Source organism: Talpa occidentalis, unplaced genomic scaffold, assembly GCF_014898055.3.
Source record: "Talpa occidentalis isolate TD23 unplaced genomic scaffold, MPIMG_talOcc4v2.1 talOcc4.17, whole genome shotgun sequence".
Lineage (NCBI taxonomy): Eukaryota > Metazoa > Chordata > Mammalia > Eulipotyphla > Talpidae > Talpa > Talpa occidentalis.
This window is the reverse complement of record NW_023601754.1, coordinates 57,557,498-57,568,264: the sequence shown is the minus strand read 5'-3', so window position 1 is coordinate 57,568,264 and position 10,767 is coordinate 57,557,498.

Genomic DNA, 10,767 nt, shown 5'->3' with positions numbered 1-10,767 from the left:
GGGCGGGAAAAGAAGTCTGCTGGGCCATGTGGGACCCTTGCTGGCAGCCGGGGATCGAACCGGCACTGCAGAGGGGAGGCCCGCCATTTACTGTTCTTAAATTTAAAAAAGGTGTTTCCAAAAATGGTAATCAAAATTCATTTGCCAAAACAATTGTTGAATGTTATAAAAATGGGTATAATATGACTTCAAGAGACTGTAAGGTTCTTATCAAAACAGGACCAACCCACTGCAGCAGGCTAGTGGAGGGCTGTCCCTGGTCTCAGCAAGCAGCTGCCTGGACCTCTTGCTCCAGTGTTGGAATCACTGGCACGTCTCTGCTGCCTTCCTGCTGTGGAAAACTGGACTCTGTTTTTGCCCACCTTGAGATACTGTTCTAGTTTGTTCTATAGGTTAAAATATATATATATATTCTATTTCCTTGTGTTTTCCTACAAAATGCTTATTGGCTAAGTAAAAACTCCTGACTTCCTTATTGGACCTGTAAAAGGTTTCTTATTAAAATTAATTGGCCTGATAAAAACTAAAAAGTAAAACTACAACTTTTTGAGCTAAATCCCAAACCTTACATCTCTAAAAATCTTTGCCTCTATCCAGCAAGAAGCCTCTGAATCGTATCTACAATTCATAGACCCTCTCCAGAGGGCAATAGCTCGACAAGTGGATGACGCGGAAGCTAGACGGGTTTTAACATTACAATTGGCTTATGAAAGTGCTAATGCTGACTGCAAAAGGGTGCTAGCTTCCACAGTGGGCAAGCCTCATACTATCGCAGATATGCTGCGGGCTTGCCAGGATATTGGGACAGAAACCCATAAGGCACTGGTCGTGGCTTCTACTTTACAAACCACAGCCCCTTATTATAAGTGTGGACAAATGGGTCATTTCTGTAAAAAACTGTCTTAATGCAAATTCAGGGGAAATGGCAACTTATTCAGGATTTACAGACAGTTAAGGCTCAAATGCAGCCAATGAGAGCACTTCAACCAGGCCTCCCTAAGCCAGCCATGATCCCCTCGACCTTTCATCTCCTGGTTATAGATTTAAAGTGTTTCTTCACAATTCCTTTACACCCAGATGGTAAGGAAAAATTTGCCTTCTCAGTTCCTGAAATTAATAATGGTCGACACTTACGTTTTCAATGGTGTTTTTTACCTCAAGGAATGATGAATAGCCCCACCATGTGTCAGCTATTTGTGGACACCGCCCTATGTCCAGTTCGTACTCAGTTTCCCTCTTGCTTGATATACCACTACATGGATGATATCTTGTTAGCAGCACCCTCCGCTAGCCTTCCACAGGTCTGTTCAGAAGTTTTAATGACCCATTTAAAACGTACAGGCTTGGTGGTGGCACCTGACAAGATTCAGTATACTAACCCTTATTCTTATTTAGGATTTAAGATGGTACATTCTCAAGTAATTCCTAAGACTTCTACTTTACATTTATTTGACTCCCGTCACATTAATGACTTTACAACAATTTTTAGGTTGTGTCCAGTTCTTGGAATTCCCATTTATGCTCTTTCTGAGCTGTTTGCCTCTTTAAAAGGTGATCCAGCCCCGGCCTCTCCTCACTCACTCACTAACAAAGCAAAGCAACAATGAACATTTCTTAACAACTGCCTTCACTCTTCTTGTTTGGACAGGTGCGACCCTAAAATCTCTCTCTCATTGCTTATTTTAAATACCCCCCATTCTCCTACAGGAATTATTGGACAATTGACCTCACCCTTCCGCATTATTGAATGGCTTTCTCTTCCCTCCCAGCCTAAATATCGTCTATCTACTTATTTTCCTCAAAGATGTTCTTTGTTACAAAAAGGTTGTTCTTGTCAGTCCTTAGCCGGTTATGATCCTTGCTCTATTAACACAGGCCTCTCCAAGCAGGAAACAGAATGGCTCTTCACTCAGAGCAATTTCAAATTGTTTTCCAGGATCACATCAGATCATTCTTTTATTCAAACCCCCTCCCCCACCCCCGATAAAGGCATTCAATCCCTACAACTTCTCCCTATTCATTCTTTCGATATTGTTAATTCTCCCATTCCCCAAGCTCTTACTATCTTCGTAGATGGTTCCTCCACTACAGGCCGCGGAGTCATGGTCTGGCACACAGAGCTGGATGTGACATGGCAAACTGCCTATACTACATCTTTTCCTTCAGCCCAATATGCTGAACTAGCAGCTGTTATTTTGGCTCTTTCCTCATTTCCTTCATGGTCACTTAATATTATTTCTGATTCGCTATATGTTACCACCCTAGTGGTGGTAACAAGACATCTCTTCTGCCCTTCTTAAATTAACATTGATGAAGCCCTACTATCGCCTTTCATTTCTTTACAAACTTTGCTTCGCCAACGTGTTCTTTCCATTTTTATTGCTCACATTCGCAGTCATTCCAGCCTACCAGGCCCACTATCAAAAGGCAATGAGACAGCTGATGCTGCACTTAGGGTGTTTAATGTATTTGCAGATCCTATAACTTGTCATCCCGTTTTTCATCAAGGAGCTCACAGTCTAGCAAAATTATTTAATATTCCCCTCACACAGGTGCGAGAGATTGTTAGCGCTTGTGCTATCTGTCAGTGCTCTGGCCCCACCATTCCTACAGGCGTCAACCCATGTGGCACTCAAGCCAATGAATTATGGCAAATGGATGTCACTTACTTCCCTTCCTTTGGTCGTTTATCTTGTCTCCATGTTACAACAGATACCATTTCAGGATTTCTATAGGCCACAGCTCAGCCCAGAGAATGTTCTGCTCATGTTATTCGTCATCTCTACTTGGCATTTGCAATGATGGGTCATCCTTCCCGTATTAAATTGACAATGGCCCTGCTTATACTTCTAAGTCTCCTCCCCTTATTCTCAACTTTTTAAAGCTCTATTCACATTAAACTATTTACAGTACAGAGACATGGACCACAACCTAATCACTCCAGTAACACTCCATTTCTCCAAACCTACAGAAAATGATCATAAACCTTTAGTGTTATACAATTACCCAATCCTAACTGGTTAAGCCCAGCTCCTTTAATCTCATGGGAAAGAGGATATGCGGTGGTTATGTCTCCACAAGGTGTTCAGTGGATTCTGGCTCGCTGTGTTAAACCCTACCATGAGTTCACACAACCCCATGAACAATCTCAAGCCAAAGATACAGAACATGAGACTGACTTCTCTGTCGGTCGACAACCACTCTTTGAGAAAAAAACACAAAACTCCTGATTCTCCACCCATAACATGGGGAGACATCAAGCACCTTGCATCATCAGCAGATACTACTGGCTCAGCAGGGACTGCCTGCCACATCAACTAACCTCATTGTGGCCTTCATATCCTCTCTCGGCTAATAGTAACTTGGCCATTCCTGCTATCATCGGATGCAAGTTAGATGACACAAACGAACAATGATGACTCTTCACCTGGCCTATTGCCCGCCTAGACCGCTCCCCTTTTTTTCCCCCTTCCTCCCACCTTTTCTCTTTTTAATTAAAACAAAAAAGAGGGACATGTGGGTCTGCTACTCCTAGGCAGCCTATTCAGCTGCCATTTTGTCACCTAAACAAAGTCAAAATGGCCCGGCCAGTTAGGTACAGGAGCCCAACCCTTCAAAATCAAACAAGAGGGCCTCCCTGGTGGTGCAGTGGGTTGCAAAGCTGCCCGCAGCCTCTGCAGCGCCAGTTTGATTCCTGGCTGCTCCCCAGCCAATGAAGGAGGGTCCCACATGGTGCACAGACCTCTCCTGCTGCCTGCTGCTCCCCTCAGCAGTGTACTTCGGTCCTTCTGCCTGCTCTGCTCCCTGCTCTGGCTCTGGTGAATTCTCTCACCCTCCTGCTCTTCTGACTGTACCCAGTGCTTGTATAAATAAATAAATAAATCCTTAAAAAAAAATCAAACAAGAGCACAAAGCTGGATCACGCTGGGAAGGATATGCATCATGAGGTATGACCAGGGAGACCCAGGGGGCCAAGGACCAATGTATGACAAGGGACCCCAGAACCTGATCAGTGGACTGCCTTGTTGATAAGATTAGAACCATGGCTGGGGATTGGGGTATGTCATCAAGTAGATAAGAAGTGCCTGGAGGGCAGACTCACAATCCCTAATCTTCTACACCCTTCCCCTTTCTATAATCTACTTCCCCTTAATCTCCTTTTGCTCCTCCCCCTTACAACCAATACCATGTGTCAATAAAAGGGGCAGGATCTTACTCTTCAGCAGCATCCTGCATTATGTAGCCTACTCCACAACTCCTGTTTCTTTATCAGCGTGGTGTTGCCCAATGCAACAACATGGCAGAGAGCTATTGCCGTGTCTATCCGTGACCTTTACTGTTTTTGACAGGGTGACTTTCAAGGTAGCAGCAACAACAACAACAGATGTTCTAGTCTCAACCCATTTGAGCAATGTTGAAATGGAACTGCACGCAGGCACCACAAAATGGACATCCTCACCAACATTTCCACCCCAGACGTAAGGACACTCGAGCCTTCCCCATTCATCTTACAATTTTTACATTGTCACCATCTTTGGAGGACACGTGGGCTATTTACCTGTATCTCACTTTGAATTTCCACACTGTCATGATGCAGCAGGACCATTGTGTGGGTGTCGCCACCATGAGTCCTGTCCCCTCCCATCCAGGCTTCCGTAAGACTTGGAGTGAAGTCCCAGCCTGGGCCTGCGGGGTAGAGTGTAGAGGGGGGAGCGGGGAGCAGGGTGGGCAGGGGTGGGGGCAGGAACCTGGTCCTGCAGGACCCAGCAGGGCAGCACCCTCTGCGCTTCCATCTGGGCCGAAGGGGAGCCCAGAGGGAGGGGAGAGTGAGCAGCATCTCCCTGTGGGCGGCCGATGGCGGGCACTGGCTGGGAGGACCCAAGGAGGGAGGACTGGGTGTGGAAAACTGCCAGGTGCTGGCAGGTTGAGTTGTGGGCATGGAGGAGCACAGAGGTTCGGGTTCACTCCTGAGCCATCCACTGGGTCAGAACCCGCACTGTGAGGGGAGCTCGAGGTGACCCACAGGTGCGTGAAGGTCTGATCACTGCTGTGCTCTGAGCAGAGGACTCAATGGAACAAGGTAAAAATGCACCGCGGTCCACCCCGGAGCTCACCCTGCATCTATGTCCACCACACCCAGGTCCCTCTGAAGCTGGTTGCCACCTGTGACAGAAGCTGCACAGACTCTGAGCACCTGCGCCCTCCCCATGGCCGGAAGCCCCCCCCACCCAGGGTGCAACAACTACACCATCCCTCACTACCCAGGAGGGATTAGCGCCCACCTGGCAGGGCCAGGCCAGGCATCGAGGCCCCTGACTGCTGAGAGAGAGGTGGGTGGGGCTGCCTCAGCACTTCCCCCCGAGAAGGTGCCAGGTCTGTGTTTCTGCCTGCATTGAATAAGGAGAGAGAGGAGCTGACAGGCCAGAGCACCAAGACTACCCTCTCTGCCAAAATGGAAGGTTCTAGGCTCAGGCAGGCCCAGGGGCGGGGAGGATAGTTATTTCCTCTAATTCCTGAGCCTCAGTTTCCTTATCTGTATGAAGGAAAGTATCCCCTCGACTCGAGAGGCGGACACAACCCCTTCACCAGTTTTTGGCCGAGCGCCCACTGGCTGCTAGATGGAGGACACGAGCCAAGCCCAGCCCACAGCTCAGGACACCCTCAGGAGCAATTGGGACACAGGGAACCTCAACAGACGCCGTGACAGACACAACAACTTGAGACGCCACAGCCTTCCCTGGAAGGGGCACCTGACACACTCCTGGGTGAGGCGGCATCAGGCAGGGCTGCTGTGGAATGACCCTTGAGATGGAATGGGTCAGGTGAGTGGGGGAGGGGGAGAGAAGGAGGTTGTCAGAAAGAGGCCGCAGGCCTGAGACAGCAGGAGCAGATGGCAAGACTCTCGAAAGCTTGTCTGGAGGCTTGGACTTTAGCCTGAGCACAGGCGTGGGGGCCACTGAAGAGCTTTTTGAGGCTGTAAATAAATGACATGACACAACAGGTTGTCTTTTGTGAAGGTAGCGAGGACCGAAGGAAGGACTGCAGACAGCCCTCAGGAAACATCTGGGTCCTCCCTTTCCTCTCCCCAGGAGGCAAAGATAGGAGGACGTGAACCAGCCCGCACAGGACAGCAGCGACGTGCCCTTGCTCGACAGGTACAAATTCAGACACCAGGCCCAGCTTCAGAAAGGACCATCCATGGATCAGTGGGTCTGGCCCTGCCATATCCAGTGGCAGGTGACTAGCCCATAATCGAGGATTGTGGATTTGACAGACACCGTGACCAGAGATGTGGCTCTAACTTCATTATCAACTTCATGTTTTCCAGTTTCACGTTTTGAATTTCCTAACTTAATTCCTCTCCTTGATTCCTTTATAAAGCATACTGGCACTGTCCTGCAAGTAAGTCACTTAAGTGCAACATTTTCTCTGGTGGCACCATGAAGCAGATGACAAAGGGACAATCTTACTTAGCGTCCCATCAGCGTAAAGGTGGAAGAATATCCTAATATTATATGATCAATAACTGGTCAACTATTCTATGACACAGTGCCTTTCCCTTTCCATCTGAAACATTCTTTCTTCGTCTCTAGAGAACAGACCTACTTTGTCTGTTTTAGAAATTATAGAAAATAACACCTTTTTAGAAGTTACAGCAAATAACACCTACATTTTTTATTAACACTGTTTTATGAATGTTCCGTAATTGGAAAAAAGTAACAAACCTAGATGGGACTTCCTATTTGTATGCAATTTACAGATTCAACGCAATTCCAGTATAAATCACAATGGTATTCTTCAATGAAATGGAACCGATATGGCTCAAATTCATATGGGGTCACATAAACCTCTAGTAGCGAAAGTTCTTCTGACTAAAAGGGTGGGGGAGAAAGGAGGTATCATTGCATATGGCAACACCACACTGATAAAAGAAATGGGAGTCATGGATCAGGCGACAAAATGCAGGATGCTGTTGAAGCACAAGATCCTGGCCTTTTCATTGATTCACAGCATCAGTTGTAAGGGCGAGGAGCAATAGGAAGGGGGAAGGAGATTAAGGGATAGGAGATTAAAGAAAGGGGAAGAATGTAGAAGATCAGGGATTGTGAGTCTGCCCTCCAGGCACTTCTCATCTGCTTGATGATTCGGTATTGTCATTGAGGTCACACCCTAATCCCCAGCCATCATTTTAATCTGATCAACAAGGCTTCCACTGATCAGCTTCTGTGGTCCTTTGTTATGCACTGGTCCTCAGCCTCCTGGGTGTTCCTGGGATCACACCTCGTGATGCATAGCTTTCCCAGAATGATCCAGCTTTGTGCTCTTGTTTGATTTGAAAGGGCACCTTGAAGGGTTGGGTTTTGCACCTACTGACCAGTCCATCTTGACCTTGCTTAGAACTATAGGTGACAAAATGGTAGCCAAATGATCCGCTTAGGAGTATCAGACCCACAAGGTATTACACTCCCAGACATCAAAGAATACCACAAGGCTATTATAATGAAAACGGTATTGGAACAAAAACAGACACAGAGACCAATGGTGAACTAACCTTTGACACAGGAGCAAAGAACATACACTGGAACAAGAATAGCCTCTTCCATAAATAATGCTGGGGAAACTGGATTGCAACATGCAAAAGAATGGAACTAGACCACTACCTCACACCATACACAAACCAACTCAAGTGGATGAAAGATTTGCATGTGGAACCTGGCACCATAGAATATACAGAAGGGAACACAGGCCAACACTCAATGACACGATCCTCAGAAATGTCTTTGAGGTTTCTTCTCCAGAAGCAAGGAAACTCGAGAGAATGTAGACAGCTGGGGCTACAGCAAGGTCAACACAGAGACACCCACCAAATGTGGGAAAATATCGGCACACCACATGACAGCTAAGGTACAGATATCAAAGATCTACAAAGAGCTTACATGACTCAACAAAAACAAACAACCCAGTCCAAAAAATGGGCAGAGGTAAAAAGACATTTCACCAAAGAAGAAATGCAACTGGTCAACAAGCATAGAAAAAAAGTTCACTGTCACTAATATCAGGGAAACGCAAATCAAAACCACAATGAGCTACCACCTCACTCCAGTGAGAATGCTCCACATTAAAAAAGAAAAACTGGAAACAACAAATGCTGGAGAAGCAGCGGAGATAAAGGAGCCTCTGACACAGATGATGGGAGCACAAACTGGTCCAGCCACTATGGGCAGCTGTGTGGAGGTTCCACAGAACACTGAAAACAGATCTACATATGATCCAGCTTTCCACTCCTAGGAATCTACCTAAGGGACAAAAAAAAACAACAGGAAACCTGAACTCCTGTGCTTATTGCAGCACTATTTACAGTAGCCATGACATGGAAACAACTCAAATGCCGGAAGACAGATGAACGGATCAAAATGTTGTGTTATAGTTACACCAGGGAATATTACTCTGCAATCAAAAATGACAAATTCATGCCGCTTGTGGTGATATGGATGGAGCTGGAAGGGATGATGCTAGCCACAATAAAGCAGGAGAAAGGTAAATATCAGATGGTTTCACGTACATGTGAAATATAGCAAAATAGAACAAAAGGTAAAGAAAAAGACAACCCTAGCAGGCTGACCAAGACCTGAGGCATTCAGCAGGGAGGGGGAGGGAAGGGGGTGAACCGAGGGGAGGGAAGAGCACAAGGTGATGGGTCATGGGTGCTATGGTGGTGGGAGAACTATGGGGACCACCCCTGAGGGGAGAAAACAATAACTAGACAAAAATGAACAACTATGTAAGAAAAGGGCCTCCCTGGTGGCACAGGTGGTTGAGCGCAATGCTGTGAAGCTGTCTGCAGCCTCTGCAGTGCTGGTTCGATACCCCACAGCTGCAGAGATGCCCACATGGTGCGTCAGACCTCTCCTGTCTCCCCTGCTGTTCCCCTCAGCAGTGTATTTCAGTCAATCTGCCTGTTCTACTCCCTACTCTGTCTCTGGTGAATCCTCTCACCCTCCCACACCTCTGGCCTGCACACCAGTTCTTCTATGAAAAAAAAAAAAGCTTTAAAAAAAAAGGATAAAGTGGATTATCTCCAAAATGTCCAATTCCCACAGGAGTCACTGTGGTTTACACAATCCCTGAAATAGGAGGAATCCTCTTAGAACCATCTATAGAGAAAAGATCTCAAGAGCTTAGAAAAGGGCCCTTTAGCATCTCACATACTCCCCATGAAGAAACTTTTCACCCTGATTGGTGACAGTGCCCAGCTGTCATGCTGCAGGGTTTCTCGGCCTGGTCCTTCAGTGATGCAGGAAGGGCCGCTGCTTTCAATACACTGAATCGGTTAATAATAACCCATATTAGAAAACCAAAGACTTGTAGCCAGAGTATGGCAGGCCGTGTGGCTCCTGGTCACTCAAGGCTCAGGAAAGCCTGGATTCTATTCAAGGGTTATTGTAAAGTCGCCTCATGAGGCAGTTTCCAGGGTCAAATCCCCCTTCAAGGCTCTGAATGGCCACATCACCTGCACGACAGGTAGTGACGCCTCGGCCCCCAGACGTGGGCCCAGGCCCAGCACGGGCAGCACCTCAGACCCCGTGAGAAATGCAGAGCCCCAGGCACCACACAACCCAATGGGTCAGAACCTGTACCCGGGGAGACTGGGACTCAATGCTGCCCTCCTGCCTGCTAGACCTTCCATGGGGAGGGGGGTGTCAGCCCCAGAAAAGTGTACAATACATTCCCCAAATTATATTCTGAGTCCACAGAAATAAAACACACAGATCAACGGAACAGAATGGAGAGCACAGAAAACCCATCCGGGGGGTGATCAGTGCAGCAGGAAGGAGCTGCGAGCAAACACGGGGATGCGCTCTCATTCAGGGGCGCCGGGCACCCACAGGTCACACTCAGGAATGCCCTGACCCCCATGTTCCTCCAGGACCTGAAATGACCCGCGCAGACTCCCCACAGCCCGCCCGCCCGGCCCGGGTCCTCCGACTCACCGCTCTGCAGGCACCGCCGGCGGGGAGATGTCCTCGCCCTCCCCTCGCTCTGGGGCGGCTCCTGACGAAACCAGGTTCCTGCAAGCTAGGACTTCACCCCACGTCCGGAGAAGCCAGGGCCAAGGCGAGCCCGGCCACGGGGGAGGCAGGAGCCAGTCTTGGGGCGGGGCGGGGCTGTAGGGGCAGGTCTGCAGGAGCAGGGGAGGGGCGCAGGGGCGGGTGTAGGGGGGGCGCTCCAGGCCCGGGGTCAAGCGGGTCGGCCCCGGGGTGCTCACGGGGGCGCCCCCGCCCGTCCTGCTGCAGCTGAAGTTTAGAAAATCAAGCGGAGGCGAAGAGCCCACGTCTCTGAACACGCTGTGAACCTGGAATTTCCGCAGCCAGTAAAACAGCAGATCGTGTCCACGTGCATCACAGACACGCGGGGGACACGGACCCGGCCACAGAGGGCCCCGAACCCGCCGCCCCCCACGGTGAGAGTGGGGGCGGCCCGCCCCGGCCCCGCCCGCCCCGGCCTCGCCCACCCCGGCGTCTCCTCATGAGACGCCCCGCGAGGCCGCATTTCCCCGCCTCACCACCAGGCGGTGCGCGCTACCCCCTCCTGTGCTTTTCCCCCGGGGCTTCTCCTTCCTCCGCCCGCGGGCCCGCTCTGCTGGGGCGGGCGCTCCTGGTTTCCGCGTCGCCTCCACTTCCACTCCCGCCGCCGCTCTCGCGTCAGCGCGCAGTGACGTGACGTCAACAAGCAGGGGGCGGGGCAAGGCCAAGGAAGGAGAGGCTC